The sequence below is a fragment of the Grus americana genome, chromosome 19, assembly GCF_028858705.1.
Source record: "Grus americana isolate bGruAme1 chromosome 19, bGruAme1.mat, whole genome shotgun sequence".
NCBI lineage: Eukaryota > Metazoa > Chordata > Aves > Gruiformes > Gruidae > Grus > Grus americana.
In genome coordinates, this window is record NC_072870.1 from 3,404,018 (window position 1) to 3,421,185 (window position 17,168).

General features: G+C 48.2%; 1 protein-coding gene across 5 annotated transcripts in view; it reads right to left on the reverse strand.

The window, feature by feature from the left end:
* The window catches only part of GTF2I (general transcription factor IIi), a 77,789-nt gene extending 67,360 nt beyond the window's left edge, over positions 1-10,429 (reverse strand). The window contains exon 1 of one of the 5 annotated variants that reach the window (XM_054847269.1): positions 10,163-10,429. The gene's annotated coding sequence lies outside the window, so the exon portion shown is untranslated. Of the gene's footprint in view, positions 1-9,430; positions 9,580-10,162 lie in introns of those variants that run through there. The other 4 variants (XM_054847273.1, XM_054847272.1, XM_054847274.1 and 1 more) reach the window with 4 other exon arrangements.
* Between the last annotated feature and the right edge of the window lie 6,739 nt (positions 10,430-17,168).

Sequence of the window (17,168 nt, forward strand, 5' to 3'; positions counted from 1 at the left end):
ACCTATTTTCTGTATGCCATTCTGGAGACTTTCCACTTATTTAAGACATAATTAATAATCAGGACTTATTTATGCTTCTGCCAGCAGAGCTGTCTATACAAGAATTAATACATTGAGAACAAAGTTTCAGTAGCTGCTAAGAGCACATTTTTCTATTGGAGTGTTGCAACTTGTTACGTTTCCACATACCTAATGCAATAACCTGACATGCCTGGAGGAGGAGAGAACTGGTAGAGATTTAGCTGTTACAACTCCACGCGCAAGTCTTGAGAAAAATCACCTCTAAAGTCAAGATAGCTCCGATAAACAAGACATTTCACAAGAGCTCGATGAGACAGCTCGCTGCTCCTATGGAGCCTGGACACACAACAAGGCTCAAGTTTTCAAGTGACGTGTATCCTATTAGATGTGCAGACAAGTCAGGGCAGCACAAATAACCATTGCATGTGCTAATAGATGCTTACATCGGAAAAAACAGCACTGTGTTGTTCTTTTGATAGGACTTGGAACACTTCAGACTGCAAACTGGAGTGAGGGGAAGAGCTAGTGACACTGCAAGCTCACAACAGGCACCCAGCAGCATTCTGGCTCTCCAGACACAGGCTGGTGAGGCTTAAACAGCTTTAAAACTGCGTTATGGATAAACTGGCAGTAGCACAGTCAGCAGCTGTTTGAGGATGCAGGTAACGGGAGATTTGAACACTGAGGAGAGGTGGTTACACTGAGGAGTAGGAAAACAGGTCCTTCCTCAGGTCTGGAAAAGGAGCTAAACTTCAAGAGTGAATATAAAGGAGTAACAACGGTTGAATGATGTTGACTGCTTCAGTGAACTGAGAGAGGGTCAGCTAGGGATGGGGAGGCAGAGGCTGATGGAGTTATCCTCCAGAGGAAGAGGGACAGCTTATTTATTGCCTGCGCACTATGAGAGGGAAAAGGGACATTATGATGTGATGTAAATAAATCAATCTTCATTGAGCTGTGATTTTTGACACCTAACAGAGTTCTCATGCTCATATCTGGAAGTCCTTTAGGGTTCAGATGCTGACAGTGATTTTAAACATGATAGCTTTTACACTTTTTAAGACAATAACTTAACAATCCAATATTAAAGATTAAATAGAATACAACTACACATTTCCCCTTTCTCTACTCACTGTCTGATGCAGTTGTTCTGCAGCAGTTCAAGACCTCCCAAACTAGCAGTGGCATGAACATATGCACCCACCCCATTCGAGATGAAAAAATCAGGCTGTGTAAAAACACGAGTAAATTTATTTTCTATTTTGCAGAGGTACCTTGTCCAGAAAACAGACCTAGGGAATTCTAACGATCATCTGAAGGCTGTGGATGCACAAGCACATCAGTGCAGTGCCAGCTCAGGCTGTCTCCCACATGCAGAATTGCTCCCATCCCTGGAAGGTGATTTCTGATCCCCGGACACACAGCAAATCAAGCCAGGGAACCTGTCCAGGCAAACGGGGAGGAACCGCGCTCCACTGGACCGGGTCCCAGCTTGATTCACTGCACAGCCCCACAAACAGCCATCCTGGCTCAACGAAGAGGACAGCGCATCCTAAGCTACCTTGCTGCTGCACATGAGGCCACAGCCTCAGTGTCTTGGACTCACATTTGGATTGGGAGTTGGGTTAGGTTATCATTGGACTACTCTCCTAATAACACTTGGAAGAGTCTTTCCAATAGTGCTTTGTATTTTTAGGAGACCCGTTCTTGTTTAACCAGTTTGCATGGTGCCAGATCAGTGTTTAATTTAGATTCAAGAGACATCCTGTTGCACCATGGCAGCACAAGAATATTTTTGCTACCCACTTGACAGCAAGTCACACATGAAAGATTTGTTTTTCCTCTACATTTTACCAGTTTCTCCCTTTCGAACAACAGTTTTCTCCACTATCCTTATCTATACCACTGGGACAGTGTTTATTATTAGAAAGAGCAGGCTATAGTTCAGTAGATCTAATGAACCTGGCTGCCTTTCCAAGATCAGGCCCTTAGAAAGTGTGTGACAACACCATTGCCCAATGTAAATCCCCAGTGCAAAGCCTTGAAAAAAGTGTAACACCTTACCCACTACCAACGTGCTACAAAGGCCCACTTTAAAACCATCCTTTGAACAATTACAAGCTGGCTGCCAGAGTACCACTTATGATATATCTATTAATCTTAATCACATATTGCTAAAAAAGAACTTCCGGATCAGTTAATATTAGTTATAATTACCTATAAATCCTTCAGTATAACTGTGCCAAGGTGAGCCTTTGCCCAAGTAAAGGCTTGAACAGTGAACAAAGCCTTATAAGATATACTGGTAGAGGACTGAGGATGTAGCATTTAGCCATTTCTGCCTGCAGTGGTTTAACCCCAGCCAGCACCTTGGCCCCACGCAGCCGCTCACTCACTGTCCCTCAGTGGGATGGGGGAAAGCACCAGAAGGGTAAAAGTGAAAAAACTCCTGGGTTGAGATAAAGACAGTTTAATAGGTAAAGCAAAAGCCACACACACAAGCAAAGCAAGACAAGGAATTCATTCCCCACTTCCCATGGGCAGGCAGGTGTTCAGCCATCCCCAGGAAAGCAGGGCTCCATCACGCATAACCATGACTTGGGAAGACCAACTCCGAAGTCCAGACATCCCCTCCTTCCCCCAGCTTTATGTGCTGAGGAGGACATCATATGGTATGGGATATCCCTTTCTTTGGTCATTGGGGTCAGCTGTCCTGGCTGTGTGTCCCCCCCCAACTCCTTGCATACCTCCAGCTACTCACTGGTGGGGTGGGGTGAGGAGCAGAAAAGCCCTTGGCTCTGCGTAAGCACTGCTCAGCAGGAACAAAAACATCCCTGTGTCATCAACACTGTTTGCAGCCCAACCCCAAAGCACAGCCCTGTACTAGCTACTATGAAGAAAATGAACTCTGTCCCAGCCAAAACCAGCACGCTGCCTCATGAGAAGGTCACCATGATATAGAGCTAAAAAACCCTCTGGGTTTTCCTTTTACAAGGAGAAAACCAAAGACCAAAACCAGTGGCTTTTCAGGAATCAAAAATCAAACCAACATGTATCTCACTCCACATTTCTTGCTGGCTTCTACTTTTAAGACCCAAAACATAGAAATACTCAAGGCAAGAGAGAACAAAACCACAAGAGACAGTTACTTTCCATCTTCCCTGTACTCATACAGGAGAAGACACGCCAATCTTGATAAAGCCACCAGTAACAGATACTCTCTCTGGTAGTTGCTTGTCAGACACACAAAAAGCAAAAAAAATTAAGCTTTAAGAAGAAAAAACTGTTATTTAAGCATATAAAGAATACATATGGAAAATTAAGGGAAGGGGCAGGGGAAGATGGAATATGTGTTTCTTAAAGAAGAATCTTAATAAGCAATAGCAACACGGTTTTACCCTTCACCAGATGTAACGCAATGCATTCCCAAAATGAGACATCTCTCTATTGTCTGCTACTCTCCAGAAAAGCAGCTGTGGATGCCAAAGCACGCTTCTCTCCACTAACCCCTCACCTAGCATCACGGTCTCCAAAACAAATCCTGCCTCACTGATGGGAAAGGACAGAACTCCCAAGTGTTGTGGTTTAACCCAGCAGGCAGCTAAAACAACCACTCAGCCATTCACTCACTCCTCCCCCCTGCAGTGGGATGGGGGAGAGAATCGGGGAAAAAAACCAAGGTAAAACTTGTGGGTTGAGATAAAGGCAGATTAATAGGACAGAAAAGGAAGATAATAATAGTAATATACAAAACAAGTGACCAGCCAGTTCCCGAGCCACGGTCCAGCCCCCAGCCAGTTTCCCCCCAGTTACATACGGAGCAGGACACCATATGGTATGGAACATCCCTTTGGACAGTTTGGGGCAGCTGTCCTGGCCACGTCCCCTCCCAGCTTCCTGTGCACCCCCAGCCCCGTGGCTGGTGGGGCAGGATTACAAGCTGGAAAGTCCTTGACTTGGTGTAAACACTGTCCAGCAACAACCAAAATATTAGTGTGTTATCAACATTGTTCTCATCCTAAATCCAAACCACAGCACTATACCAGGAAAAAAATTAACTCTATCCCAGCCGAAACCAGACACCAAGAACCCCAAAATACAGCTGGAAGCGAGTTTGTGCGAGCTCATCCTTATACACTACTGAAGATTTGCTGCTGCCTGGGGGAAAAAAGTCCAGCTCCTGTTAGATCCCTACAGGCCGTTTTTGATATTGGTGTGGGGGGGAAAGTTATTCTAGCAGGGTACAAAAGCACACATTTCATTACAAAGCTAGAATAAGAAGGAACATAATAAAATATACCATTAAAAAAAATATCTAACAAAGCTCAACTACTTCTCAGCTGTTGCAGCTTTCACCCCTTTGCTTCCTTGCCTTCTGGGCCAAGCCACAGCTTCAGCGTATTTAACTCTGCCCAAGCATTGGCCTTCTGGCGAAGGCCAGAAGTCGCTTCTTTCCAAACTGTACAGGTTAATACCCACAAGCTGTTAAGGGCAAATTAATATCTTTAAACAGATCTTGGTTAAAAATTTGTGGGTTTTTTCCTACAATTTGGTTCAGTGATCCTGTGATTCAGAGGAAGTTAAGTCTGATGTTTCTTAGCCAACCTAGCACAGAAACTCTGCTGGGATGCAAACCTACCACCATCTTTTTTTCTGATTTTCTGCAGCACATTCACCCTAGCTGTAGCGCACACAGAGTTAGAAGATTCTTGTGGTTTAACCCTAGCCAGCAACGAAGCACCACACAGCTGCTCGCTCACTCCCTGCCCTGCCCCGCCCCCAGTGGGACAGGGAAGAGAATGGGGGAAAAAAAAAAAAAGGTAAAACTCATGGGTTGAGATAAAGACAGTTTAATAGGACAGCAAAGGAAGAGAAAATAATGATAAAAGAATAGACAAAATAAGTCATGGACAATGCAATTGCTTACCACCTGCTGACCAATGCCCAGCCCATCCCTGAGCAGCTATCGTCACCCCCAGCCAATTCCCCACCGTTTATATGCTGAGCATGATGTCATATGGTACAGAATATCCCTTCGGCCACTTTGAGGCAGCTGTCCTGGCCGTGTCCCCTCCCAGCTCCTTGTGCATCTCCAGCCTTCTCGCTGGCAGGGCATAAGAAGCTGGAAAATCCTTGACTTAGTTGTTGCTAAGCAGTGCTTACACTAAAACATGAGTGTGTTATAACAATTATTCTCATCCTAAATCCAAAACACAACACTATACCAGCTACTAGGAAGAAAAATAACTCTATCCCAGCCAAAACCAGGTCAACCCTCCATCACCTGTTCGTAGCTGACCTATGCAATCCTGTTAGGATGATCTCTTTTTCTTGTTCCATTGATCATCTTAAAATTACACAAATTTTCTATAAGTAACAATTTTCAGCTTGTTCCAGCCACTAGACTGCTCGTGTGTAGCAGAAATGCAACAAGCTTAACAGCAAGGGTGCTCAGACTGTGTGACACCCCCACCTTCAAATAAACGCAGCTATTTTTTGAAAGGAAATATTTTCATGACCCATAGCCCAAGAGAAGTAGAAGCAAAGGATCTGGGAGTTCCTTCACATTGCCAGTTCTTCACCATCTGCATTTGGTGCATGTGGATTATGAATCAACATCTACATTACCTCTGTGGAGGATCAGGCTGTTCCAAAATACAAACACTGCTGGACCACACCAAGCAAAAACAGCTCCATGTGTTCTGAGACAGCTCAATCCAAACCAAAGAGGCAGAGGCAGGTCTGGCAAGAGTTTACCCTGCCTACAGCCTACACCAAAAATAAAAAACAACCCCAAGAGGGCAAAGCTTCCTGGCATCTAGAACAGGAAGGAGAGAAAATATGGAGTCAGCAGAGGGCATTTGGTCAACTCAAACCCATCTGGGTTTCTCTCTTCCGACTTATTGTCAGCTCTTCCAGACAGAAGTTGGCTCCCTTGGAAGTACAAACTCATTGGCTGGAGAGCAGTGTCACATACATATGCATGGTCAGCTCTTAGCTAAGTCTGAATCCAGGCTATTACCCACCCCCCCCAAATGAATAAACATCACTCGAAGACAGCAGAGTAGCCCTGAAGAAGCCTTAATGTGCCAGGAGGCACGGCACCTCTCCCCTCTGCACATACTCCCTAAAGTAGCTCTGTTGCCTCTTTTTCCAGCCTGTTATCTGGAGCAGCAGAGCGGCTGATTGAGGAGAAGTCTGCACATCAGGATTAAAGTCAACCTTCTTGCTCCTTTGCTCACTAAAAATTAAGCGTGTTTATCTCCCTAACCTTAAGCTACATCACTTTCTAGTTCAAGGCACAAGGAATACAAACATGTGGCACCAGTGCTCACCGTTTCACCCGAGGAGCCGGTTCCCTGGTAAGCACGCTCTTGCCATTCACGTCCGACACCATTACAAGCACAGCAACAGTGACCCATTAAACACGGCAGCTGGGACATTGGCTGTTGCCATTTCAATCCAACTCCCACCACAGGGATTCAACTCGCAGCAGCAAGACACAGCACCGAGTGTTTTTCATTAGGGTTTACCCCAACAAAACACACCAGCAACACTACTTATAGCACCACATCCCACTCTAATTAATGAAACCATTCGCAGAATCACACCATTCAGAAATACGATCTTGCTGTAAACCAAGACACTGCCCCAAATCCCTACTGTAGTGCTCACTGATTTAAGCTTTCATTTTTTTTCTTCCAAGGGCAGCTGAGCAGAAGGTCAGCAACCAAAAGTAGTCAGGAAAGAAAACAAGGGGCCTAACAAACAAAGCTCCGAGGGGAAACACCTGGTGCTCAGCACACCCAAGAGCACCCAGGCAGCACAAAGCCACACAAAACCAGTGGCATTTTGCTGGGGACAGGGGGGACATGGTTCACTACACAGCGTGAGAGCCCCTAAACCCAGTAATAATTAATTCCCATTTTCTAGGTATTTTTATGATACTCAGCAACTACCTCCGCTACTCTTAAGAGCCATTAACAAAGTAAAACACATTTCCAGCAACTGTTACTGTAAAAGCACCTCTGATTTCTCTCATTCCTAAGTCTGCATAATGTTTGTAAAGAGATATTTAAATTTGATTTTCACTGTTTCTAAAGATTCCAATATAGATCAACATATAATCACAAAATTTTAGATAAAATGAAAATACAACATCTAACTACATACCTTACAAGGCAACTATATAAAAGTGAGCATATTACTCAGTTTGGGGTAGTTATGTAAACCACTAGCATAAAACTCCATTTCTGTATTAAAGCCAGACAGACTCAGGGAACAATTCACTTAATTTTTAAGAACGCAGTGTCCTACTACAGCACCGAGGCATTCGTGGATGTTGTGGTTTCATTTACCCTGGACGGTAAATGAGCCCCACACAGCTGCTTGCTCACTCCCTCCCTCCCTCTCAGTGGGATGGGGCTGAAAATCAGAAGAGTAAAAGTGAGAAAACTTGTGGGTTCAGGTAAGAACAGTTTAATAATTGAAATAAAATAATAATAATACCAACAAAAATTTGTAATGAAAGTAAAATAACAAAAAGAGAGAGAAATACCCAAGGAAGACAAGCGATGCAAAAAAAACCCCAATTGCTCACCACCAACAGACTGACACCCAGCCTGTCCCCGAGCGGCGACTCCCTGGTCAGCTTTCGCCCTAGTTTATATACGGAGCATGACATCATATGGCATGGACTATCCCTCTAGCCAGTTTGGGGCAGTTGTCCTGACCATGCTCCCTCCCAGCTTCTTGGGCACCTCCTCGCTGGCAGAGCATGGGAAGCTGGAGTCCTTGACTTCGTACAAGCAGTACTTAGCAACAACTGAAAACATCAGTGTGTTATCAACATTATTCTCATCCCAAATCCAAAACACAGCACTATACCAGCTACTAGGAAGAAAATTAACCCTATCTCAGCTGAAACTAGGACAGTGAATTACAGTGGAACCATGTAAACAAAATGAAATATTAATCACAGCAATCCTGACCATCTGATAATTTCTGTCTTTACCAGTGTAATTATATTTACTTAGTCAACATGATGATCATGTTGAATAACAATTACTTTAGTTCTGCGTGTAACCATCAACACTTACACATAATATCTGAGAAGTTTATTAGTCTAAACTCTATTGGTATTTATTTAATTATAACAAAATTGGTGCTGGCACATTTTCCAGAGTGAGAAATTGTTGTCCTGACTAGCGCGAGCTGGTCAGGGCAGCCTGGGAAACCTGTGAAACTAATCACCCCATCACTCTTCAACAGTAATCCTCTATTTGGTCACTTAATTCCCTCTGCATCTATCTCCCTTGTTCCTATTATTGTATTTAACCAAATGAACCGGAACACTGATTTCCACATGTTCTTCCTTGAATTAAAGCATTTATGTCAATCCTATCAGGAGCCTCTCCACCCAGAATCTGAGACCATAAATAAAAGTCAATTCCATAAACAAGAGTTTGGGAATGTGTCACTGTTTGTCAGAAAACTACAAATTCATGGTCTTTCCAGAGGAACACAAGTTTCAACCAAACTTGTATGAAAAGGTTCTCATATCCTGATGGATAAGACAAAAGGTGCCAGTAGCCTCTTACCAGGACGTACAGGGACAAACTTTTATGCCATCTAACTTACCTAATGGATTTACAAGCCTTTTTTTTAAAAAAATGTTTTATAGGGTTTTGTTATTTTAATTGCAGAGTTAAAGCAAAACCAAATATTAGGTATATTTAAAAACATAGTCTAAAAGTAGCTCCTTATCGTGAGATATTAACCCAAAGATTTGCACACACAGACAACTCGGCTACATGATTAGCTTACAAGGGGATAGTTGTGCGCATTAAACAGTCACCACGCAGATGTTTCTCTCAAGCAACTTACACACCAAACCTTTGGCAAAAGAAGCCTGCAAATAAAGAACTGGAAACACAACAGGCGATACCCAAAACATAGCAATGATTAAAAACATTGTCACGAATCCAAGACAGGCAGGTAATGTTACACATCCAGACAGGTGTACGATTTTATGTCGACCTCCCTTAAACATCAAGCTGACAGACTTCTGTAACAACTCTTTGCTGCCGGCTAGGGAAGTTCTTTGCTGCTGCACGTAAACCCACCTTTGCTGAATCCCTGCCTCAACCAACACTCCGCAGAAGCGCACTCCCAGGTCTCTGCCGAGCTCTCCTGCCCTAACGCTCTTCCCCAGGCAATCTGCTCTCTTGACAGCTGACTGGAGCGCACATTTCCCGCCTGCAGGGTGAAACTTAAGTGCTAGACTGAATTCACAGTTAAGTTGCCTGGTATATAGAAGGGAAAAAAAATCTAAACGCGTCTAGATTTTAAGAAAAAACATAAATAAGAATCATTCCGCTTACTATATGTCACCGCGGGCACTCCTCACCTGAGCTGCCTGTGCGCTCCCTCCCCACGGCCTGCACAGGTCTGTACTGTCCCAGTGGACGGGCTCAGGCCTCACAATCCCAGATGTCCTGAGGGGTGACCCGGCTTGGGGACGGGACGAGGTCCCGCTGTGCCCCGGCCGGGCAGGGTGCCGGGCAGGGTCCAAGCCCCACAGGCGCCGGACCCCACCGGGGAGCGGGCCCCCACAGCAGTCATTTGCATACCTCGCCCCGCCCCTGCCCGCCCGCGTCCAATCGCCGCCGCCACGCGCAGGGTTCCGGCACGTGCGCACCGCCCCGCCAGCCAATAGGAGGCGGCGGCGCGGTGGCAGCGCCCCCTCCTCCCAGCGGCCGGGGTCCCCGGGGAGGGGGCGGTGAAGGGCGCGGAGCCCCGCCCCCCTGCGCGCGCGGCGCTGAGGAGGGGGCGCCCCCTCACCCCCCCCCCACCCCGCAGGGAGCGGCAGGGGCGGCGCGGAGGGGCCCGGGCACCACAGCACGCGCCGACAGCCCCCCGCCGGGCCGGGCCCGGCCCCTCCCGCAGCCCGCGGAGCGGCGGCAGGAGCTTCCCCCTGGGGCCGGAGGGATGCGGCCCCCACCGCGCCACAGCCCCCCTGCCTTCCCCCCCCCCGCCCGCGCTCCGGGCCGAGGGACGGGGACGTCTCCCCTCAGGGATCCGCGGGATAACGGCCCCGTCCCCTCGTACCGGCGAGGCCCGATCCCGCCCTCCCACTCACCCGCCGCCGGGGGCGGACAAGCCCGGTCCTGCTGGCTGGAGGCGAGGAGACGCCGCCGGGCTACGGGAGAAGGCCGGGGAGCGGCGGAAGGCGCGGTTTACCCCGCGGCCTCTCAGCGGCGGGCGGGGCAGCGGGCGGGGCACCGGGCGCGGCGATGGGCCCGGCCGCCACACGGCCCCGCTTTTCCCCTCACGGTGTCGGGCTGAGCCCAGCGCCGCTGCGGGGGAGGGGAGAGGAGGGGGGAGGTTTTTTTGTTCGAGGAGCCCCGGCCGCGCAGGCGCGCCCCTCGCGGGGACCGCCGGGAGCTGGAGTCCGGCGGCGGCGGCCGGGCCGGGCGGCGGGGAGGGCGGCGGACTGCGGCTCCCGGCGAGCCCCGCGCCGAGCGGGGGAGCCAGGCCGGAGCGGCGGCGGCCGGTCGGGAGGGCGCAGGCGAGGGGGGCTTGGGCGGAAGATGGCCGTGGGCGGGGGAAAGCCTCCCTCCTTCCCTGCGGCCCGGCCCGAGGGAGCGGGGGGAAGCTCGCCCTTTCGCTTGTCGGACGAGCGGCAGCGCCGAGTCCCGAAAATGCCTCCGCAAGGTCGGAGTCGGCGGCTGCTCCCACCCCGCGCCCCGGCAGGGGCCCGGGCTCGGCGGCCCCGCCGCGTTCCTTCCCTTCCTGCAAGAATCAGCCGGGGTTAACACAGCCAGGGCCACCAGCACAGCCCGCTTTCGCGTGGAGTCATCTTTCATCAGGAATAGCATCGTAACAGAATAATTTCCCCGTTACTGCAAGTTAGGTTATTACTTCTACAAAGGTGCTCGGTGTAATACCATCGGTGAGATCTGTTTTCCTGCGTGTAACCAGGCAAACGTAGCTGGCATCGCTGGTTTTCTGCTTTGCATTTAGGTTCTGTGTGGTAAATGTGGTAAATGTGGATAGAAATTTCTCCATTCAAAGGGAAATGTCTAAGTTTGTTCCAAATCAAAAAAGCCTGCAGTTAAAGATGGCTATTTTTTTAATCAAACTATCATTTCCATAAATGTCAACATTTTGTTTATAGCATGTATAGGACTGTTACGATGCATATGAATCTGTTACTGGTATTTTCAAAAGATTAACTGTGGTGAGAGTTGGTCAAGAGGAACCACCAAACACTACGACTGCAAGTAAATCTCATTTGTAAAGGAAACGGAAGCGTTCTTACTTGAAAGCGTTCAGCTTCCTCCGAGCTGCAATAAACAGAGATAAATCAAACCAGGGAATAAAGCTCAGAAGCTGTCTGCTGGGAAAGGGCCCTGCGGGAGACGCTTTGGCCATCCCCACGCCGTTGCTGTTGAGGCAATAGGCTTTGTGCAAAACCCACCCATCTGCAAACGCTGACCATTGTCCCCTGAGCAAACAGTCTGAGCGATTCAAGGTGGTGTGGCTCTTGGTGGTTCCTTGCCAGGGTTAAGCTGGATGTAACCGTTCTCATCGATTACATTGCAGGAAAGGAGACAAGCATTCTGCAGCGGCACAAAGACAGAAGACAAACCCAAGCCACCACCCACTTTCATCACCACCTTAACCTGAAATGGAAGATTTCGCCCTGTGGCACTTGGGTGGTTCCTCTGCAGCCCATGCGGGGAAAGGCGTAACCTCTGGTGCAGGGACACGGGGCATGACAGACACCAAACCTTCCATAGCAGCCACAGCTATTTTCTAAATCAATACGTCAGCTCCCTTTGCTGTTTAGATGGCATTTTTAGTGGAAGGCGCCACTCCACGATAACCGCATGCAGTCATCTTGCAGCTGTACCTCACTGCACACACAGCCCACACCAGCCATTTCACACAGATTCAGACATATTAAGTACACCCTGCCCAAAAATTCCTCCAGCAAATCCTCCTGGAAGGCAGGAGGAGTTTTACCCACATAAAAAATGGAAGCTCATTGCCAGGACACCATTCAGAGGCTGCGTCCAGACCCTCATCCCGCAGGTAGGGACTGTTCCTGGTCACAGAGAAGATGCCTTTTGGTTATGCAGCATCACATCACGATTTGTTTTGGGAGTCAAACGTGGCAGCTGCTCCCACTGGTAAGGCCACCGTTGCCGTGGCTCATTTGCTACCATGTGGGTCCTCAAAAGAGCAGAAATTTGATATTTCTCCAGGAAGAGAGTCTTCCCACTCTTCTGTATCCTTCTCTACCCCCTGGTCCAGCCACATGAGCCGTGGAGCTGGATAAAGCTTAGGAGTTAACTGAAGTCAGAGAGTTAAGTCATGCTCTATGTGGAATAATGTTTACCCATTGTGGTTACAAAATGACTAACTGAAAAATTAGTTCCTTAAGGCTTCTAAATCCATTGGAGACGTTTGCTGGGTGTTGTAAATCAATGCTCAGACTAGAAATAACTTGTAGGGTTTTAGTAGCTAGAGTAATTAACTACTCTAACATATTACCATGGACCACGAGAATTTCTCCATCAGTTCAGAGCCTGGAAACTCAAGCAGCTTACTTCTAGAAAAGACATTCAGTGTGTTACCCAGCCTCTGTGGATTCCTGAATTGGCTGTTACGTGTAACATCTGACCACTTAATCTTGATATTCTTTCTAGATTTAAAATTCAAGGACCAGTCTTCCGACAGAAAGAGACTTTGATCAAAATCCTGTGGTTTAAAGTATTTCATATTGCTTTGCTTTTCCCTCTACTAGTTAACCAGCTGGGCTTCAACCACAGATTGAAGAAGATTTTCACACAACTGTAAGGCAAGCAAAACATTTGTCTTAAACAAGAGAGCCAGACTGTAAAACCAAAAACTTTGGAAGAGAGGAGTCGAATTCAGTTATTTTTATCATTAAAAAAGGAGAAATTCCATATTATGTTCATAGTCTTCTTCTGAAAAGAGACTAATACATACAATATAATTTTTTTTTTTTTACTTACTCATTAGTTCTGGGAATTATTCTGTTTCATCGCCAGAAACACGTATTACTCTTTAGCACTCACAAGAGCCAGGCTGTCTTTATCCAAAGGCTTTGCTTCACTACATGCAAGAAGTTACAAATTTAACATCAGGCTAAGCGTAGTATAGGGGATTCCAGTCAACTCACCCTGAAAGTTTCTGTGGGTAAATCTAAATATCTTTGACAGCTTCCATCTAACATCTGAGAGGCTGAAAACCTCAGCGTATGCCTGTTGAAACTACTGGAGCCCTTAAAATTTTGTGAAGGAGTGAGTAAAACCCAACCAGCCTTACACCGATCACCATAGACCTGCTTTTCCAGGCAGGAAAACATCAAAACCCTGCAAAAACATCACGCGAGGGGGGATTCGGATCCAATCCCAATTTTTCCATACATAACCTTTGAACAGAGGGGCAGTGCAGAGGGGGAGGGAGGAAGCCCCCACCTCTCAGAAAAACACAAGGGTTTATAGTTCCTCGCTGTGCACTGCTGCTTTTCTGCGTAAATAGAATCTCTTTCCTTCTCCCCGTTTACTTTTTTTTTTTTTTTTTATAAAATTGCAACTCCCAAACCAGTACAGCCCCACTACAGCCCAGGAGCAGCAATGTGCTCCTGGTATCGGAGACCAGCAGCGATGACAGACAGAACAAGACTATAGTGATCCACGTTTTTTCCAGCACACAGCTCCAGATAAGCTTATTTCATGCTCCTTTACCAATTTTCCTTTGCTCCAGTTGTCTAGATTCCTCTGCAGTTTTCTTTCCCTAAGCTTTTTCTCCGTTAAATAGTAAATAAGGACATCCTGTATTTTTCCTTTGAACACGGCACACGTGATAAGGCTGGTGAACACATGGGCAGTACAAATATTTGGCTAGTAAAAGCACAGGCACTTTTCTCTCCTAGAATTTATTCCTCTGCCCTCAGTTAGGGATGTTCTGGGAAGTTTAGCAAGGAGGGATGTAAGAGAATGTCTTGGCTCTCCCCTCCACGCCCTCCCAGAGTGATGATCTTAAATCAAGAGCCTTCAATTATCATCATTTTTAAGGACAACATAGAGTCTATAGAGCAGGCAGGAATTCTGCCCCGGCTCGTGTGCTGTAACTCGTCGAAAGAAGAAGGAAGGATTTTAAAATAATTCACCTTTTGTGACAGAGGGTTACAGTGACAGTAAATACGCATTTTTCCAAAGATCAGGAATAAAATAAAAAAAAAGCCAACTTGACACACTGTCCAAAATTGCAGGTGCCAGCAACAGGCCATGGGCACCCCTAAACGCATCAACTCACAGCACAAAAGTTGCCACTTTGAAAACACCCGGCAAATCTGTGCAGCAAGATGCTTCAATGAGCACCATAGTTAACGAGGACGTTAAAAGTATCCGCGGCTGCCGAGTAATTATTCGCATCTCAAAACGGTCGCTGCCCTCGCGGGCTGGTACAGACCTTGCCTCATCAGCTCGTGGTTCCCAAATTTTCCTCCCAGCCGTACCAGCCGGGGACCGAGTGTTTCTAAAATGAAAGCCGAGACGGTTGCGCACAAGATGGCAGAGCGGGAGACGTGCCAGCATCCCGCCACGCGCTCCTGGGCCCGCTCCAGCCCGGCGCCAGGCTTGGCCCGGCACTGCCAAGAGTCCGGGCTGTGGAAAGGACAAAGCGAGCAAACACGAGCGGCGATAGTTCAGATCTAGTGCACTGCAATTAATTCAGCTATTTAACAAAGATGTCTGAGTAACGCAGAAGCCAGTGGTGCTTGTGCCTTGTGTGTTCAGCTGATCCCTCAAATAAACTTAAATTATTTTTTGCTATTAGGAGGAAATTAGATTGGGAGTTTGGCAGTGGTGCCTTATCATCCAAGAGAGGATTTTTGGCGGGGTTGTTTTTTTTTTGTTTGGGTTTTTCTTCCCCCTGCTTCCGTGCTCCTCACCAAGAACTCTTTGCCAGTGTAATTACAGAGCCTAGATCGAGCCCTTGACAAACAGACCAGCAATTTGGGCAGCTACATGTTCGGTACAAAGACCCGCAACACCGAAGGCTGAAAAGGGATTCTTGTTTGCAATTACAGAAGGCAGACCTTTCTACTCAACCTTAAAGGAGTTTGGGAGTATTTTTGCTTTACGTTACAGAATTATTTCAGTGGCAGCCAAACTGAAAAAAATAAATATATTTATACAAAAGTCAAAAAAATCCCTACAAAACCAGCAATTTAGGGACTCGCCTGTGTTCAGTTTATGGTTCCAGTCCGATTTTCCCAGACACCGTGAGTCCCTTCCCCTCCCATACTCCTGCCCATAGGAGCTGGGGGGGGGGGGGGGGGGCAGCTGGGGACCCCCTGAAAGCGGTGGTGAAGGCGTTTGAGCAGCGAGGAGCAGCCCGGCGTTCCCAGCTGGGAGCCCGGGAGGTGGGAGTGCCCTGCCCTCGTCATCTTGGTGGCAAGAAGTCCAAGCCGGCTGCAGCGTTCCCCAGCTGCGGAGCTGGGTACTTTTTGTGCGCGCTAACCGTTCAGCATTCCTCACTGAGGGTGAGCGCGCTCATCCGCATCCACCACCATCCTTCCCGGAGAGGTGATGTTCCCGGGGAGGTGCCTGGCAGCGCCGGTACGAGCAGCGTGCCAGGAGCTTTCTCGCACATCGGCGCCATCCTCCGCTTCAAGGCAAACACTGGACCGTCTTATTTATTTTTGGCTGAACACAGTCGGCTGTCACTACCGCTTATACGCCTGCAGATCTATTAGCGCTTCTGAACGTAATCAGCCTATTGCATCCTTATGTCCAATTATTCTGCACTCAGGTCTATCGACATTTGGGTGTGAAGAAGACAGTCTTTTTTTGTCCCAGCTGCAACAGAAGACAGATTTACTGATGCAGACATCAGCAACGCAGCCAGCAGCTTAAAATGAGCCATTAATACCAGTAGAGTGACCGCAAGGAAGCTCGCTCCCACAGACAAGTCAGATGCAGCTCTTTCCCGAGGATTTTATAATCCTTTCTAAGACTCGGAGCCTGCGGTCAGCTCTCCATAGGCCGACACCAGCGCTGCCAGGGTCTGTCCTGAAGCTGGGGGTTCCCAAGCTGTCAAGCCAACGTAGCAGCTTCATAAGGGAGGAGAAGTCCTGTGCCACCACATAGCGAAGCAGCGATGGTGCTGCATGCAGCGGCAGTTGTTTTCTTAGTTCTCCTCGTCTGTTTGGAAATCGGTTGGGTTGGTTTAGTCAGAGAAATGGGGAATGTGTTTCAGAGAAAGCCCTGAAGCAGGGCAGGAGGAGAGATCGTCCCCACCGGCCACTCGACTGCAGCCACTCGTAGGGGCTTTCCCAGGCTGGGCCATGCCCCGGGTACAGCAGCACCTCACCGGTGGGTGACGCTGGATTGCACCCGGGCACAGCCCTGTGCAGACACCAGGAGCGATTTCTCGCTGTTCACACAACGTAGGACCCAAGAGAACAAGCCCGGCAGGTCCAAACCAGCTCAGACGCCTCAGCTTGGGTTCAGCAGGACCAACACCAAACCAGAGCTGAGAGGAACTGAAGGAGTCCTCATTGCATTCCCCAGCACAGGTCACCTGTGACCCTCCCACCTCTTCCAAACCCCAAAACCAGAAGATCTGGGCAGCTCAGCACATACTTTTAGAGCTGTGTGTCTGGAGCAGCAAGGAGAAGAGCAGGAAGCCTCCATGAAACAGGCCTCCCTGCCCAGAGCAAGCCCGGGGTTACACAGGCACAGCGGCGCTTGCTCCGGCTGCAGGACACTACAGTGGTTGTGTGCAGGTGGCCTGAGAAGGCAACAGGACGAGCACAGGCAACGCTTTCCCAAGCACTCACCCAGACCCCAGCTATTTTGGGGAGGTTCCCACCCCCAACGTTGGCAGCCCTCAATAGATCTCACTTCCAAATTACATCTCCAGCCCTGCCTTGAGCTCGCACAAACCTTCCATAACATCCTTTGGCACAGAGATGCACAGATGTCTCCCTCATCCTTGATGAACTACTCACAGCACCCTTCCCCTCCTCCCCCTTCCCTTAAAAAGCTCCTGCCCAGGCTCTTCTCAAAGAGGTTAATGAGGTGCAGGTTAACGAGGAGCCTCAT